Here is a 20,212-nt window from a genome sequence, read left to right on the forward strand (position 1 = left end):
GCTTACTTGGGACACTATGTTTTGACTATATATCCACACATGTATAAATTTTCCGGTTAATACAATTATAGCATGAATAATAAACATTTATCATGTTATAAGGAAATGTAAAATAACAACTTTATCATTGCCTCTAGGGCATAGTTCCTTCAGTCTCCCACTTGCACTAGAGTCAATAATCTAGTTCACATCGTCATGCCATTTAACACCAATAGTTCACATCTTTATGTGATTAACACCCGTAGTTCACATCGCCATGTGACTAACACTCAAAGGGTTTACTAGAGTCAATAATCTAGTTCACATCACTATGTGATTAACAACCAAACAGTACTAAGGTGTGATCATGTTTTTCTTGTGAGAGAAGTTTAGTCGACGGGTCTGCCACATTCAGATCCGTATGTATTTTGCAAATTTCTATGTCTACAATGCTCTGCATGGAGCTACTATAGCTAATTGCTCCCACTTTCAATATGTATCCAGATTGGGACTCAGAGTCATCCGGATCTGTGTCAAAGCTTGCATCGACATAACCCTTTACGGCGAACACTTTGTCACCTGCATAACCGAGAAACATTCCTTAGTCCTCTTTAGGTACCTAATGATAATTTTGACCATTGTCTAGTGATCTACTCCTAGATCACTATTGTACCCCCTTGCCAAACTCATGGCAAGGTATACAATAGGTCTGGTACACAACATGTCATACTTTATAGAACCTATGGCCGAGGCATAGGGAATGACTTTCATTTTCTCTCTATCTTCTGTTGTGGTCGGGTTTTGAGTCTTACTCAACTTCACACCTTGTAACACAGTCAAGAACCCTTTTTTTGACTGATCCATTTTGAACTTCTTCAAAACTTTATCAAGGTATGTGCTTTGTGAAAGTCCAATTAAGCATCTTGATCTATCTCTATAGATCTTGATGCCCAATATATAAGCAACTTCATTGAGGTCTTTAATTGAAAAACTGTTATTCAAGTATCCTTTTATGCTATCCAGAAATTGTATATCATTTCCAATCAACAATATGTCATACACATATAATATTAGAAATGCTACAGAGCTCCCACTCACTTTCTTGTAAATATAGGCTTCACCGCAATTCTGCATAAAACCATATGCTTTGATCACCTTATCAAAGCATATATTCCAACTCCGAGATGCTTGCACCAGTCCATAGATGGATCGCTGGAGCTTGCACACTTTGTTAGCACCTTTAGGATCGAATTAACCTTCTGGTTGCATCATATACAACTCTTCTTTAATAAATCTATTAAGGAATGTAGTTTTGACATCCATTTGCCAGATTTCATAAAATGCGGCAATTGCTAACATGATTCGGACAGACTTAAGCATCGCTACGAGTGAGAAAATCTCATCGTAGCCAACACCTTGAACTTGTCGAACACCTTTTGTGACAAGTCGAGCTTTGTAGATAATAACACTACCATCAGCGTCCGTCTTCCTCTTGAAGATACATTTATTCTCAATGGCTTGCCGATCATTGGGCAAGTCCACCAAAGTCCACACTTTGTTCTCATACATGGATCCTATCTCAGATTTCATGGCATCAAGCCATTTGTCGGAATCTGGGCTGATCATAGCTTCTTTGTAATTCGTAGGTTCGTCCTGGTCTAATAACATGACTTCCAGAACATGATTACCATACCACTCGGGTGTGGAACATGCTCTGGTTGACCTACGAGGTTCAGTAGTAACTTTATCTGAAGTTTCATGATCATTATCATTAGCTTCCTCTCTAGTTGGTGTAGGCATCACGGGAAAGGATTTCACTGATGTGCTACTTTCCAATTCGAGAGAAGGTACAATTACCTCATCAAGATCTAATTTCCTCCCACTCACTTCTTTCGAGAGAAACTCCTTCTCTAGAAAGAATCCATTCTTAGCAAGAAAAATCTTGCCTTCGGAAGTCTGATAGAAGGTGTACCCAACAATTTCTTTTGGGTATCCTATGAGGACACACTTCTCCGATTTGGATTCGAGCTTATCAGTTTGAAACCTTTTCACATAAGCATCGCAACCCCAAACTTTAAGAAATGACATCTTTGGTTTCTTTCCAAACCATAGTTCATATAGTGTCATCTCAACGGATTTAGACGGTGCCCTATTTAATGTGAATGTAGCTGTCTCTAATGCATAACCCCAAAACGATAATGGTAAATCGGTAAGAGACATCATAGATCGCACCATTATCTAATAAAGTACAATTATGATGTTTGGACACATTACGCTATGGTGTTCCACATGGCGTGAGTTGTGAAACTATTCCACATTGTTTTAAATGAAGGCCAAACTCGTAACTCAAATATTTGCCTCCGCAATCAGATCATTGAAACTTTATTTTCTTGTTACGATGATTCTCCACTTCACTATGAAATTCTTTGAACCTTTTCAAATGTTTCATACTTGTGATTCCCCAAGTAGATATACCCATATCTGCTCAAATCATGTGTGAAGGTCAGAAAATAACGATACCCGCCGCGTGCCTCAACAATCATTGGACCACATACATAGGTATGTATTATTTCCAATAAGTCATTGGCTCGCTCCATTGTTTCGGAGAACAGAGTTTTAGTCATTTTTCCCATGAGGAATGGTTCGCAAGTATCAAATGATTCATAATCAAGTGATTCCAAAAGCCCATTTGCATTGAGTTTCTTCATGCGCTTTACACCAATATGACCTAAATGGCAGTGCCACAAATATGTTGCATTATCATTATCAACTTTGCATCTTTTGGCATCAATATTATGAATATGTGTTCACTACGATCGTGGTTCAATAAACCATTTACATTGGGTGTATGACCATAGAATGTTTTATTCATGTAAACAGAACACCAATTATTCTCTGACTTAAATAAAGAACCGTATTGCAATAAACATGATCCAATCATATTCATGCTCAACGCAAACACCAAATAACATTTATTTAGGTGCAACACTAATCCCGAAGGTAGAGGGAGTGTGCGATGGTGATCTTATCAACCTTGGAATCACTTCCAACACACATCGTCACCTCGCCCTTAACTAGTCTATGTTCATTCTGTAATTCCTGTTTCGAGTTACTAATCTTAGCAACTGAACCGGTATCAAATACCCTGGGGTTAGTATGAACACTAGTAAAATATGCATCAATAACATGTATATCAAATATACCTTTGTTCACTTTGCCATCCTTCTTATCCGCCAAGTATTTGGGTAGTTCCGCTTCCAGTGAGCATTCCCTTTGCAGTAGAAGCACTCAGTTTCAGTCTTAGGTCTAGCTTTCGGCTTCTTCACGGGAGTGGCAACTTCCTTGTCATTCTTCTTGAAGTTCCCTTTATTTTCCTTTGTCCTTTTTCTTGGAACTAGTGGTCTTGTCAACCATCAACACTTGATGCATTTTCTTGATTTCTACCTTCGCCGATTTCAGCATTGCGAAGAGCTCAGGAATCGTTTTCGTCATCCCTTGCATATTATAGTTTATCACGAAGTTCTAGTAGCTTGGTGATAGTGACTAGAGAACTCTGTCAATCACTATCTTATCTGGAAGATTAACTCCCACTTGATTCAAGCGATTGTACTACCCAGACATTCTGAGTACATGCTCACTGGCTGAGCAATTCTCCTCCGTCTTGTAGGCAAAGTAGTTGTCAGAGGTCTCATACCTATCGACATGGGCATGAGTCTGAAATACAAATTTCAACTCTTGGAACATCTTATATGCTCTGTGGCATTCAAAATGTTTCTGAAGTCCCGGTTCTCAGCCGTAAAGCATGGTGCAATAAACTATCAAGTAGTCATCATACCGAGCTTGTCAAACGTTCATAACGTCTGCATCTGCTCCTGCAATAGGTCTGTCACCTAGTGGTGCATCAAAGACACTATTGTTCTGTGCAGCAACAAGGATAATCCTAAGATCACAGACCCAGTCCGCATCATTGCTACTATCATCTTTCAACTTAGTTTTCTCTAGGAACATATCAAAAACATAGGGGAGCTACAACGCACGCTATTGATCTACAACATAGATATGCAAATACTATCAGGACTAAGTCCATGATAAATTAAGTGCAATTAATCATATTACTTAAGAACTCCCACTTAGATAGACATCCCTCGAGTTATCTAAATGAGAATGTGATCCATATCAACTAAACCATGTCCGATCACGTGAGATGGAGTAGTTTTCAATGGTGAACATCTCTATGTTGATCATATCTACTATATGATTCACGTTCGATCTTTCGGTCTCCAGTGTTCCGAGGCCATATCCGTACATGCTAGGGTCGTCAAGTTTAACCTGAGTATTCCGCATGTGAAAAACTGTCTTGCACCCATTGTATGTGAACGTAGAGCTTATCACACCCGATCATCACATGGTGTCTCGGCACGACAAGCTGTCACAATGGTGCATACTCAGAGGGAACACTTATACCTTGAAATTTTTAGTGAGGCATCATCTTATAATGCTACTGCCGTACTAAGTAAAATAAGATGCATAAAAGATAAACATCACATGCAATCAAAATATGTAACATGATATGGCCATCGTCATCTTTTGCCTTTGATCTCCATCTCCAAAGCATCGTCATGATCTCCATCGTCACCGGTTTGACACCTTGATCTCCATCGTAGCGTCATGGTCGTCTCACCAACTATTGCTTCTACAACTATCTCTAACTCACAGTGATAAAGTAAAGCAATTACATGGCGTTTGCATTTCATACAATAAAGCGACAACCATAAGGCTCCTGCCAGTTGCCGATAACTTCTACAAAACATGATCATCTGATACAATAATGTATATCACATCATGTCTTAACCATATCACATCACAACTCGATGACGTCCCTTGAACTCTTGATCCAGCAAAGTGTCAAGGGAGATTTCCGTCTGCACGACGGCGTGGTGACAGTGATGGTGAAGTGATCCTCATAGGGCTTCGCCAAAGCACTATGTGAATATGATCGGAGGCGTAAACTATGGAGGGCGGCGCCGCACATGGCTGGGAATCAATGTTGTGTGTTCTGGCGGTTCCCTCCCCACATATATATATGTGGGAGAGGGAGAGGGGATGCAAGGGGTGCCCCAAGTAGGAGTAATCCTACTTGGGAGCCTCCTCCAAGTCGGCCTCCCCCATTCCATATCCATCGGAGGGGGAAGGAAAGAGAGGGGCAGGGGAAGGAAAGGGGGAGGACGAATCCTCCCCTTTCCTTCTCCCTTCCCTTCCTTTCCTTCTCCTCCTATAAAGCCTATAGGGGGCGCACCAGCCCCTTTTGGAGCTGGTCTGTCCAACTCTTGGCCCATTAGGCCCATATAGCTTGCCGGGGGTTGCCCGGAACCCCTTCCGGTGACCCGATACATACCCGGTACCCCCAGAACACTTTCGGTGTCCGAATATTATCGTCATATATATGAATCTTTACCTCTTGACCATTTAGAGACTCCTCGTCTTGCCCGTGATCTCATCCGGGACTCTGAACAACATTCGGTCACCAAATCACATAACTCATGTAATACAAAATCGTCATCGAACTTTAAGCGTGCGGACCCTATGGGTTTGAGAACTATGTAGACATGACGGAGACACCTCTCTGGTCAATAACCAAAAGAGGAACCTGTATGCTCATATTGGTTCCCACATATTCTATGAAGATCTTTATCGGTCGTACCGTAATGACAACATACGTTATTCCATTTGTCATTGGTATGTTACTTGCCCGAGATTCGATCGTCGGTATCTTCATACCTAGTTCAATCTCGTTATCGGCAAGTCTCTTTACTCGTTCCTTAATGCATCATCCCGCAACTAACTCTTTAGTCACATTTCTTGCAAGTCTTATTATGATGTGCATTACCGAGAAGGCCCAGAGATACCTCTCCCATACTCAGAGTGACAAATCCTAATCTCGATCTATGCCAACCCAACAAACACCTTTGGAGATACCTGTAGAGCATCTCTATAATCACCCAGTTACATTGTGACATTTGATAGCACACAAGGTATTCCTCCAGTGTTCGGGAGTTGCATAATCTCATAGTTAAAGGAATATGTATAAGTCATGAAGAAAGCAATAGCAATAAAACTTAACGATCAGTATGCTACGCTAACGGATCGGTCTTGTCCATCACATCATACTCCTAATGATGTGATCCCGTTCATCAAATGACAACACATGTCTATGGTTAGGAAACTTAACCATCTTTGATTAACATGCTAGTTTAGTAGAGGCTTACTAGGGATACTGTGTTTTGTCTGTATATCCACACATGTATGAAGTTTCCAGTTAATACACTTCTAGCATGAATAATAAACATTTGTCATGATATAAGGAAATATAAAATAACAACTTTATTATTGCATGTAAGGCATATTTCCTTCACTCATGCTGAGGGAGGTTTGAGCAACTTGGCCACTACTTTCATCCAACTAATTTACTAGCTCATCTTGGTCCTATAGCTCGCCAAAATTCTACATTGCAGACAAGAAAGGAGGCGGTTTAGAAAATGAACCACCCAATTTTTTTGTGCAGTTCAACTGAAATGGAGCATCCCTGGCGTGCAGACTGATTAAGTGCCAGATGAATATACACGTCAAATAAATTGTCTGGAATCTTTAGACTCCATGCCATACAGTTCGCTACCATATGTGCCGATAACCAAAAGGCACAAGTTGGGACCAAAGACTGGACTGCGTTTTTCTGGGCTATGCACCAAGCAATATTTTTGGCATTCACTCTCCTAATACTTGGAGTTTGACAACTGGTTGACTCCGGTTGACACTTGAATGAATATAGGCACTCCTTCTTGTCAACATCGATGCTTGTCTGATTGAACTTTGGAGTACATAGCAGCAGCACAAGTATCTGTCCATCTAATCTTTTTGTGCAGTTCTACTGAGATCGCCCAATGTAATGATTTTCCTGCGAGTTCAGGCTCCAAGTTACTCCTTTATGAAATCGGCAAACAGTAGCACAGTACCAAATTACCAATACATATGACAAGCACAATAATCAGGATAAAGACCGGTACCAACCTGTGTGAGGTAGCATATCAATTACTATTTCCTTTGACTGGAAGATGAGATAAGCGAAGCGATTGACAGGAAAGGAAGGAAGCAAGCCTAGATAACCGACTGACAGGAAAAGAAGGAAGCAAGCCTAGATAACCGACTGACAGGAAAAGAAGGAAGCAGTCGAGGCAATGAAGCACCCAAAGTTTTTGTGCAGTTCCACCAAAATCGAGCATCCCTGTTGGCACATATATTGAGATTGTGAGATTACTGTAGTAGTGGGACTAGTTGATGAAACATACACTAACAAATAGAAGCACCCTCATTATCTTAATGGGTAAAGTTAGCAACATGGTAGTCTTGCTTAAAGAGAGGTATTAGTTTATTTAATCAGTTCCAATTAGCTCAACACTCAAAGCATTTCCATGTATCATAGGTTGCAAAACTTTAACGTGCAAAGATAAAGGAGTTTCTCATGACACTAGCATGATACAAATAGAGATGATAACAAACTAATATGGATGAAGGCCTTAGGATGGTACCAACCTGAGCAAAAAAGCTTATTCATGTAGTCCCAAAAGAGATGATAAAGCACTCACTAGAATCACTCAATAGTATATATTTTTGTGCACTTCAAATGTATGGTTGAAATCACTCTTGTTTACCAGTGGTGAGATTATATTGAAAGATTATCAAGAACTTCCAGCAGAGTTAAAGCACTGGCTGGGATATAGTTCGTTGTATTGCCTTGTGTAGTTCCACTAAAATGTATGATTGGCACAACATGATCCCTGTTTGCACAAGTAGGAACAAGGTGAAACCTTCATTAGCTTAGTGAGAAAGGATATAAAGACATTAGCATATTACTCTAACAGTAGCATCAAATTCATGATGGACAATACGCAAAGCATTGCCTCATTGAACCAATGGCAATAATTTAACATGCAAAACAATAACACTATTATGTCATGACACTACCAAGATTCCCTCCCTGCTCCACCACATAATTCACCTCCACAGACACACATACACACGTACATGATTCAGCATAGGGTGCTACTAAAGATTTGTTTAACTCCGACAGGAAAATTAGGCAGCAATAAATTAGTGCTACTTAAGTACTCCTAATTAATTAAGTGACCTTGCATGAGAGACAACAGAAGTGGAAGGGCTCCCTAGAGGATCATCTCACATGTAAGGTAGACGTTGCCGGAGCCCTTGAATGGCCTCGACTGAGGCCTCGGCTTCAGCAAGATCACCTTGGCACTGTTGACCGTGTAGAGCTGGGTCACAAATGCATCCAAAATCCAGTTAATTAGTATGATGTGTCGTCAAACTAAGTACTACTCTGCTGCATTTCTCTATCTATCTCTACTCTACTCTAATTTTATAAAAAACAGAGTTGGTCATGATGGTGTGCCTGCCATCCTGCAATATAGGCCGTTCGATTTATAGTTGATGGATAGGAAGGAAACTATGACAATTTTGCAAAAAGGTACCCACACTCCTCTCCACATTTGCAAATAAGGCCTTCCCTCATTCATCCTTTTCTCTCACAAGATAAACTACTCATACAAATGCATCTTGATGTTACGTGCAACGCATGGGAATCTTGCTAGTCTTCCAAGTAAATTAAGACTAGTAGCAATACAACAATACAATACCACTAGCAAGATGTCAGGATAACATAGGACGGTACCATCGTGTGATCTCCATTTCCTCTTTATTCTTCTTCTTCTTCCTCTTCATGCTCTATTTCTCTTTGTCCTCACCAGTTTGTGAAACCAAGTACATGATTGGCCTTCTATTTGAGAATTGGTTTTGTTAGTGAGGGAGTACAAGTGTACTAGTAAACAATAGCATTATTTTCTCATGGCAATCGCAAAATAGAGATGAACACAAGCATTAAATATCACTCTTACCTAAAGGAAGGATATGGTGCCAATATGGATGATGAGGATTGGAACACGGATCGCCCTTTGTGCAGTTCCACCAAAATGAACCAACGGTTCCATTCTGACATTCCAGTTAAACAACACAGAAGTCACTTCTTTTAAGAAGTGTTTTGTGCAGTGCACCAAATGGTCACAATAGCAATGAGGTGAAATAGATATCCCTGTTTGCAGAAAAAGCTACAGAGGAAACAGTCAGAGGCTCAAACAATTACTGGCAAAAAACATTTGGCTAAACTTGTCATGGCTTATAACAGTGGCATGGCTTCATTTTACCAGGGGCATTAGATTAAGAATAGCTAAATATTTGGTATAAGGTCATGGCACAGTGGGTGTACCAGCAGTCCAGCACCATGTACCTAAACCGGGGCATAAAGTGGCGATTCAGAGTTTGTTGCCCCGAGAAACAAACGTCCAAGAAACATATCTGGGTTGGTCCCCTTTTTGTTCACTCTAGCCACCTACTCCTATGTGTGGATAGCAAATCTAGTCCTGGTCATACCACAGTGTACAATGTTTCCCCTATATTTCCCTTTTCGACCAAGAGACCAGTTGGATAACCAATCTATAGTACTTCCACCCCCTTTCCTTCCTGTTTTTACCAAGTCCGATGTACATACTAAATCCCCCCCTTTATTTCTTGTTTGAACCAAGTACAAGATTCGACTCCATGAAGTAGCTTTGTCTCTAACAATAGAAGAAAAAAATAGGTGACATTGGACCATCCGATCGAGAGGGGCTGAGAGGTAGAAAATGATGCACATGCAGTGACATAGCGAGCTGGGGAAGTAGAGCTAGGCCGGTTTCGAAGGAAGATATACCTGAAGGTCATCAGGATGAGGATAGGTGGGTAGTGGGAGGCCGGATCCGCCCACACTAGGGCAACGACGAAGGGATTGGAGGACCTCCCACATCGGTGCTCGGCCAGAGATAATGGTGTGGTCGGTAGTGGGTCTCTTCCCTCGCTATCGACGACGGCCTAAACGCTGCCCTCCCCCCTTCTCCGGCGGAGGGGGATACGTCTGGATCTATAACCAGCGGTGAGGATAGAAAGACAATGTTAAAACCGCTATCTTGTTTAGATCTGGAGAGGATGAGAGTGTGTGAATAGAGCAACCCTAGCAAGTAAGCGTGGAGGCTACGGCCTATATATATACGCAGTGGGGTAGTTTTCCTTTTTCACTCCATCAAAACAATCATTTAAAATTGTGTATGTGCCAGGTCACCGTTTTTTGAGTTTTTGATTGTTTTTTGAGATAGCTACCCGCTTATTCCAAGTGGTGTTATGATGTGCCGGGTCGCACTTCGTATCATTCAAGTCTGGTACTAGACCCTCCATTAAATGAACAACCACCGCCTCGTAAAATTTGTGAACAAGACCATGGCTAAAATTATCGGAAACATGGCCTGCCCTAACATGCATTATTATCCATATTTTCTATGTGGGAGTATCCTCAAAACAAAATGTGAGAGTACAATATTTATTGGGCCCCTTTGTAATCTGTGCTAAATTTTGACCAAAGATTTAACTGACAAAATGTTAGTGCATGTTAACAAAAATTATATCCTTTGATTCATATTGGAATGTAGTTTTCAATGATGTAAATTTTTGTGACATGCATGAATATTTGGTTAGTTAATTTTATAGTCAAAATTTGGCACAGATTATCATAGGGACCAATAAACTAAGACGGAGCTCCTCGTCTGTCGTCCCTCCTCATGCACAACCATCTCTCGCTTTAGGGCCGGGGCATTAAAAAGAATTACTGTCACATATTCATACTACTTCAAGGTGCATTAAATGAACACATGCAAGTATCAAAAGGAAAGTCACGACATGCATGCATGCGTTGTAATTAATGCATCGGTAAATGCAAATTATTGAAATATATCGAGTGCGCTGCTTTGATGTGTCGCATCGACTCGTACAACAACGAGAAGTTTGATCACAAAGCTCTCTCCCTCGCCCATGAGTGTGGTGGCTCGCAAGACTAGGATAAGCTTTCGCTACATTCTCTCCCTCCCGCACATGGTGGACATGCAACAGTTCATTCGGTGTCAGATAGCCAGAAGCATACTATAGTACTCCACTGCAGTAGTACCATCATTATGCGACTTCCCGAAGAGGTGAAGAGCCAAGCACAGCCCAGACGCTCGTGTGACAGTTTTATGTGTAGAGTAGTCTAGGATAGCATGTACCGTGCCTCTAAGCTTAAAATCGTTGGGGTCGGCTCCATGCTATGATGCCGTCTTGGAGAATTTTTTTGATTAAAAATAATCTTCTGGCCCTACCTGTCATCCTGGTGATTGTAGTTTGCACACTCATCTGGTCAAGACAGGAATATATATTTTAATTTGTGGTGGGGTAAATGTTAGAGGTTGCAGCAAATATATTGTACACTACGGGTCTTTTAGTCAAGTTTAGATGCAAGCATGTGGGGCTAGTGCTATGATGTGTCGCATCAACTCCTACAAAAAGGAGAAGCTTGATTTTACTACTACATGCCTTCTCCATCTCCCATGCACGCGGTGGCTCACAGACGAGGACATACTTTTGCTTACTACAACAAGCTATCCCTCCCGCACATGGTGGACGGACATGCAACAGTTGATTCGATATTGTATAAGTAGTAACATCATTTTCGTCTTCTCGAAGAGGCGAAGAGCCAAGCACAACCCGAACGTGGTAGTTGCGAATGCTCGTGTGGCAGTCGTGTAGGGGTGGGGCGTGGTGTGGAGCCCTGGAGCACGCATATAGCCAGGCTCTTGCATGAGACAAAATTGCTATGTAAGCAGGTTATAAGACCACTATTGTAGTACTTGCTAGTATAGTCCTGTAATCCAAAATGGAGTATTTGCCTTTCTAGAGATTTCAACAAGTGACTACACTCTAAATAAGTACATATGGAGCAAAATGAGTGAATCTACATCGTAAATAAATACGTAGTTCTCTCATTTTCCTCTCCGCCTTGGTCATGGTGCACAATATTGAGTATATGACTAGCCGCTCTATCTACATGCGGGACATCAAAGCAACCGGGCCCGCGTGCCATCCACCAAATCACAGCGAGGTGCTACAGTCCAGACTGACCGGTCACCCCGGTCTGTCCGTCATGACATGCCATATCACAAAACCCACACCTTTACCAGCAGAGGTAAAGTGGCCTTGAAGTTCGACTAGACGAAGCAACCATCATTTCACTAGAACGCTCGTTGAAGCCCTTTCTCCCCTTTCTTGAAGAAAACCTCACTCCAGGCTACTCACTTCTGCCATTTTTCTTCTGTACCGACGAAGGAAAGGTGGGCGAATCAGTGATGCTACTATATTTTCATTCCAAGAATCTTCTTTTTGTGAAGCACCGACCGATTCTCACAGCCTATTCTTTTCTCGTTTTCGTTGCGATTGTGGTTTCCTTTTGATTGCTATTTGTTTGTCAGTTCATTGATGGATCCTGGAGCACTAGGCAAAGAGTTGTCGGTGGACAACCCACGAGAGAGAGAGAGAGAGAGATCTAGGAAGCGAGCACCGACGAACGAGTTGACCATGTTGGCGGGCCAACCCATGGATACGAAGAACTCCGAGAAACAAGCACTGGCCAAAGAGTTGACGATGTTGGCGGACGAACTCCTCAAAGAAAGCTGGAAGAATAGCAAGGGCCCCACCGTGCCTACCCTAGAAACTCTAATGGCCACCTATGAGAGGCTCAAGTCCGAGTTTGAGGAGATAGTCGCCATTGAGAAGCAGTATTTCCCTGGCAAGGCGATGGCCCCCATTGAGGACGTGGAGATGCCCCCCAGAGGGATGGGATCCCCCAGTGAGCTGCACAAGGTAAAAAATAATGGATTACCATAGTTGTGGTTTTTGATTATTTGCAATGTGCTTGCTAATATGTTAGGGTTGTGCAGGTGTCGGTGGACGTCCTTGATGATTCCGATGTCGCGGTCTGTCCTGTGGACAACGCCTCAGAGATCGTTTTCGATGTCATGGTCCGTCCTGTGGACATCGCCCCGGAGATCGATTCCGATGCCGCTGTCCATCCTGTGGACATCGCCCAGAGATCGATTCTGATGTCGCAGTCCGTCCTATCGACATCGCTCCAGAGATCGATTCCCATGCCGTTGTTCGTGCTGTGGTCATTGCCCGAGAGATCGACGACAAGAAATAGTTGGTCGCGCTAATCCTTCAGGGTAGTTTGCATTGTGTTTAATTACCAGAATGATGCGTGTTATCAAACCATCTTAGGCCTAGTGCACTGTCTTGTGTGGGCGGTACTTGCTACTTCTGTTTGATAGTGAATCATGCGAACCCTCTCTGAATTATGGAAATAGATGTATCCTCACCAGCTTTTGATGTAATATATGGCATGCTTAGATGTAAGTTTGAACTGTTTATCATATCAGCAGAGCTTGTTTGATGATTCTTGGTGTTAGTAGGCTAGCTACTGTGCAAGCTATAGTACTTGCAAAACACTCACCGAAGAGAAACGTTGGGGCTGATGAGCTCGTGGTACGCTTATAGGTCTGATCCGTCGTTGATCGACCAATAGCCCAAGCTCCTAAAATTGTAGGCCTCCTTTGGTTTACATGAATCTTGTAGGAATTTCATAGGATAGGATTTCTATAGGAAAAATTCCTTTAGAGCCCTTTAGTTTGTAGGAATTGAATCCTATTCCTCTGGAGGAACTCTTCCTACCCTCCACATTTCATAGGAAAATAAACATTATCCTAGACTCAATGGAAAAAAAATCCTATGATGTGAATTAAAGAGCATATACTTTCCTATTCCTACTCATAGGATTTGAGATACATGTCATCTCATTTCCTATGACTTTCCTATTCCTATGATTTTCCTACGCTATGAACCAAAAGGGGTCGTAGGTTTAGCAATCGGTCGACATAGATACATTCAGGCCTCATTTGGTTCATAGGGTAGGATAATCGTAGCAATAGGAATGTCATAGGAAATGAGATGACATGTATCTTAAATCCTATGAGTGGGAGTAGGAAAGGAGATGCCCTTTGATTCACATCATAGGATTTTTTTCCATTGAGTCTAGGCGAATGTTTATTTTCCTATGAAAACTGGAGGGTAGGAAGAATTCCTCCATAGGAATATGATTCCATTCCTATAAACCAAAGGGATCTACAGAAATTTTTCCTATAGAAATCCTATCCTATGAAATTCCTAAAAGATTCCTCTAAACCAATGAAGGCCTCACATTAATACCCAACAAAATTGGCACATACTTGTAATATGCATGAATGCACTGGTACGCGTCGGTGCTATTCAAACGGTTTTTAACCCCTTTCCGCGACGGCATTTGGAACCGTCGCCTAGTGAGTGACGGCCATAAGGGGGGTCCTTCCCACACGACCCAGAAACCGTCGGGTATATGCCCTCCTGGCACACACGCTCGGCAAAATGAGGTCGTGTGTGATCAGCGAGCGCTCAAATATGGAAATACGTATAGTAGGCATCTACTTGATAAACCTCTTCTTGGCCGAACGCTTGTCGGGCTCCCCGGGATACGTGGTCGAGCTTAGGCTACGACATTCTGGAGCAGGGGATGTGGATATGACGGGGAGGGACACCGCATGCCTCATCTAAAAACTCCGGGGAGTGGGGCGACAATATGGGAATTGCTGGGTAACCTGAACTTTATTATCTAAGCTAGGAGGAACGGGCAAACCGACAGGGGTTGGCGACGGCGACTGCGGTGGCCGCGAGCTAGGGTTCGAGGGGGGGAAGGGGCGGGTGCGGGACTGGGAGGGGGTGTTTAAGGATATGCCGCGGCTATTGAAAATTTTAGTGATGGTGTGTGGAGATGGTGGTGGACGAGGAAGGGCGACGGTTCAAATGCCTCGGCTACTGCAATTTTACTATAAGGTCGGTGTTGGAGGAGTGTGAGCGATGGTTGAAGTACGGTGGCTACTAAAATTTGGGTAAAGGAATTGATGCAGGGCGGGAGTGCCCAAGATCGCACACGGTTCGTCCTAATTTCCAAATAAACTTACCCGCCTTTAGCTTGCACAAGTGGTGGTTTTACAACGCACTTGGATCGCACACAGTTAAGCCAGTACCTCCACCCTTTGCTCGTGCTTGCGCGGTCGTGGTGATTTTACAGCGCACTTGCATCACACATGGTTGAGCCAGTACCTCCACCTTTGCTCGCGCTTGCGCATGCGTGGTGATTCACAGTGCACTTGTATCTCACACGGTTAAGATATTATACCCGTCTCCGTTGAGCGTCATCAGAGTCTTTGCAACAAAAAATAACGTTAGAGAGGGTCAGAAGACAGCCACACTAGCATGTGGCCCAAATATATATGAGTGAAAAGGTGGTCTGTGATGTTCAAAATTCCAATGCACAACTTTGACCGTGCGGGCCCATGGTTAGGCGCGTCATCGAAGATCGATGAGAGGGGCCAGAAGTCAAGAACCATCTGGAAGTGGCCAAATATATGTAGGAATATTGGGGATGTTTAAAACATTAAATACACAATGCATAACTTTGGTGGCACGTGCCTCGCAAACCCGAAAGCACCCATGGATATATATATATATATATGTCTATAATGACATAATGTCGTACCTAGCTAGGATGCTTGGCCCACCACCTCCCACTTCGTGTCAGCGGGGCGGATGCACGTAATGATCGATACTTTGGTCATACATGCATGTCGCCATGACCTACCATAAGACGGACCAATGAATCTATCATTTGGTCAAACAGCAGCTATTGTTGTCGATAAATCGCTTGGGCCAATAGATTGAAGCATCATAAAAATCACACGAGAGGGACCACAAAACCAGCACCTCTTGCATGCGGCCCAAAATGATGTACGTTGGGAAGGGGTGATGTGTGTTTTCAATATATAATAATGTACAATTTAGATGTGGTGCCTACCTCTCGATACAGACAACAACCATGAAGGTAAGGTAGTTAAGGACAAGATAGGTAGGGTATGATGTAGGTCGAACCCAGCAATCTGAGCATGTGGGAGGGAATCCTGACAACGCATGAGCTCAAGCTTTGGTTGAGCGACATGTGACAGTGACCGGCCCTAACACGAACTAGGAGGAATCCATTCATGGCCAACACATACCCCTCATTATCGGTCAAAGGGATGATATATAAACACTCAGGGAGCCCACAGATATGCGTGTCATCAAAAAAATCACACAAGGGAGACGAGGTCGATCAGAAGACCCCGTATACGCTGCATGCGGCCCGAAAATATGTATGCTACGGTGGTGTGTGATGTGTTTAAATCCCAAATGCACAACTTTAATGGGCCACCAACTTCATTACAAACCAAACACCGTACCAGACTCCAAGCCTGGTTCAATATGTATGATATCAGTTCCCCAACTTCGAGGTGGCGGCGGCAGGGGGGTTGTCCCACGCATGTGCTCAAACTTTATTTTGTCTAGCATGGGACATATCTATATCTATACCCCTATATAGTGTGCGAATAACTTTGAAAGTTGGTCATTGGATGAAGCCAATCCGATGGTATAGAGATGGCAAATCCGAGCACTACTGGCCGTTCGATATCATCCACATTCCACCAGATTCTGCCACATGTACAATCTAGAAGACTTCATGGTTAAACTTAAGCATAATGCACAAACCTCAAAACACAAGCATTTCTTTGTTCTGTAGAATCTTTGATATCTTAATTGCCCAAACTTTTTTTTCTAAATGAATTGTCACTTTTGAATTTACTTTATGCTTTACAATGCACGATTCCATGAATCTTAAAATAGATTTTTAATGAAATTAATTGATTTTGGATTAAATGAACAATAAGAATTAAACGAACATCTACATCATGCATATATGACTCAAAGCTTACATGCTATAGTGTTGTATTTATTCATAATTTGGTTACCGAATCTCATACGTGCAATGCACGTGTACCTTACTAGTATCAATAGGAAACCATCATGGTCAAAACCTTCTCATTGTTGGGTCAAAGTGATAGATTGTGTGCCCCCCCCCCCCTAATTGTCGGTAAAGGATAGTATATATATACCTCAGGGAGCCCACAGATATGTGCCGCGTCTATAAGCCGCACAAGGGAGACATGCTCGAGAAGAACACCCTGCCCCCTATACCCTGCATGCAACCTGAAAAGGTTTATATAATCGCCATGACGTGTCAAGTCAATCATTCTATAATTTTTTAGAGGAAAAATAACCCATAAAAACATAGTAGGTTTATATAATAGCCATGACAGGTCAAGTCAATCATTCTTTAATTTTTTAGAGCAAAAAATAACCCATAAAAACATAGTCTACAAATTAGCAAAACAAGGTTCCCAAGGTTTATATAAATGCCATGATAGGTCACTATAGAGTTATAATATATCTCTATAATGACTGGGTCATAGCATTTAAATGAAGCTTGAGATATGCAACTTCCCACTGGGTCACCCATCTTTGGACTACTCCAGCCCGAGCACACTTAACTTATGCGTTCTATTCGACTAGGCTAGCGGATGGGAAGTCAGCCCTTGCTGATAAGAATTGCCTCCTTGCCATTAAGGAATTTCACGCTGGCCACCCTATGGGATGTACTCCCTCCTATCACACACATTTGTGCTTTTAGAAATTCTGTGGGATATTTACATGGCTGGTTTGTCGCCGCTAGCCTTCAATGAGCATTGGCACTGGTAGCGGGAAAACGATGGGAGAAGAGGCAGGAAACCGATGAGAGGAGTGGCGAGAAACGGTAGCCTATTTAGAAAACCTAGTAGAGAAGGAAGCGTGAGCTATCACGACGCATGCGCATAGTGCTTACCCATGTATTGCATGTGCTGTCGAAAGGGCTTAGGGTTGTCGTTCAATCTGGGAGCATCCAATGGTGCACACGTACGATCCTTGGGGTTTGGGTTCTAGCCAATCAGAACACACGACTCAGATCGTGCACGCAGTAGGGGGAGGGGGCATCGACCATGGTTTGGTAGGCACATGACTTTCATGAGTTAACTGTGTGCTATTTGAAAACATTTCGTGAGAATCATCTCGATTTTTAAATCCCCGTAAATCCAAAACTAATCCGAATATCGTGAAACCTGGCAATGGTGTCACAACATGCCACATATATGTCGAGGAATTTTTTTCATCCATTTTGGTGCAAGTTTTATTACAAGCCTCTTACAACCCGGAGCCTCTCTCAGAGAAGCCTCGTGGTTCTGATAGGGGAACGTGTCCCCCTTGTGGGTGAAACGTAATCACTGCCTCTTTTCGCCTTGTATTTTCTTCTACGGGCAACATGGAACGATAGGATATCTGTACTGAAATTTAAACTTATTCAGGGTTCGTTTGGCCTTTTTATACACTAATTGGGTTTCCTAGGCATTTAATGTCCATAATTCAAATCTGAACTTCAAATACATGCTCCAGTTCACCAAAATGGCTAGAAAATTTATACATGTGTCCTTGGGTGCATGTTTAGGTCCCATGCCAAGAATGGGAACGAATTACAACCGTACCCGCGTCCTGGCTCGTCCTCAAACATTTGGAATCTCAGTTTTTAAATCCCTGTAAATCCTAATCTCACCAGAAAGTCATCAAAGGTGGCATGGTGTCACGTCATGGCACATATATGTCATGGTAAAAACATTGTCCAATTTGGGCAAAACTTTATTACAAACCTCTTCCAAACTGGAGCTTCTCCTCAAAGAAGCCTCGCGGTTCCGATAGGCAAACGTGTTCCCCTTGTGGGCGAGACGTAATCACTGCCTCTTTTTGCCTTCTATTTTATTCCACAGACAACATGGAACAACATGATATCCATGCTGAAATTTAAACTTATTCTGGGTTCATTTGGCCTTTTTATACACTAATTGAGTTTCCTAGGCATTTAATGTCCATAATTCAAATATGAACTTCAAATACATGCTCCAGTCACTACTGTAGGATGCTGCTAACGGCTCAGTTGGAAAAGGCAGTGCCTTGGAGGCGCTTAGGCATGCCTAGGCGCTAGGCAATGGCCCAACGCCTCGCCTAGGGCATAAGCAGAAGTCTAGGAAGAGCAAGTAATAAATTGTCTACCCAAGCGAGAAATCATGCCATATTGCACTGATATGCCAAAAGGGCCATATTCCAACCGTAGTAGCTGATCATTAACGTACTTATATGCCCTAAATTAATAGAATACACATATAATAACCACATATATACCCTAATAGCAAAAATTATAAAATCGCCTAGGCTATGCCTAGGGCGTTTAAGCACCGCCTAGGCACTAGGCGAAGGACAACTGCCTCGCTTATGCCTACCGCTTTTTCCAACCTTGGCTAACGTGATACTACGATCAGAGACCCTTCGACGAAACTATGTGCGATGCAATAATCGCAAACGGTGGTGTAAAAAACCTGTCAAAAAAGGTGCAAAACGTTTGCGATGGAGGATGCATCAAACACGGTTCAGATTTTAGTTGCGTGTGCGATGCAGGGCACACGATTCAGTTCAATTAACTATTTGCGATGAGGAGGAACAAAAGAAACGAGCAGCCAGATGAAGGTGTGTGCGATATACAACATACAGTTCACTCAGATGAACTGTTTGTGATTAGGCAACACAAAAGAAATGGTCGGCTAGATCAAGGTGTGTGCGATATACGGCATGCAGTTCACTCGGATCAACTGGTTGCGTTGAGACAAGAGAACAAAAACGCTTCAATATATCAAGATGTGTGTGATACGCGGAAAACAGGCCTGTAATCAGAAATGTGTGCGAAGACCGATAATAACACAAACGATTGCTTCTAATAAGACGTATGTGATATGCTCTGTCTACACAACATCTATTGGCCATTGGGGGACGGGCAGTCATCCGGATACACCATAAAGATGCGAAGAGGCATCCTATATCAGCAAGGACTAGCTGTTCCACCAGTAGCTCATGTAAGAGAACTCTCAAGTTAAGTGTGCTCAAGTTGGAGCAGCCATCGGATGGGTGACTGGATGGGAAGTTGTGTTGATGTTAAATTAACCGATTGGATGGGTCATATCTGTCAAATTAAATGACTGATATGACCCATCCCATGTGTTAATTTAACCTCGAGGTCCTTGTTTTTTAACACATGTTAAAGAAGGTCTACCGCATTACTTTTTAACAATGTGCAATACGTGGCATACAGTTGATCCATACGACCTGTTTCTGATGGAATAAGCCGTGTGTGTTGTGGGCAAACGCTTGCTAGTATTCAACCGTTTGCGATTGATGA

This window comes from Triticum urartu, chromosome 1A (assembly GCF_056163025.1).
Source record: "Triticum urartu cultivar PI428250 chromosome 1A, HENAU_Tu73, whole genome shotgun sequence".
Taxonomy (NCBI): domain Eukaryota; kingdom Viridiplantae; phylum Streptophyta; class Magnoliopsida; order Poales; family Poaceae; genus Triticum; species Triticum urartu.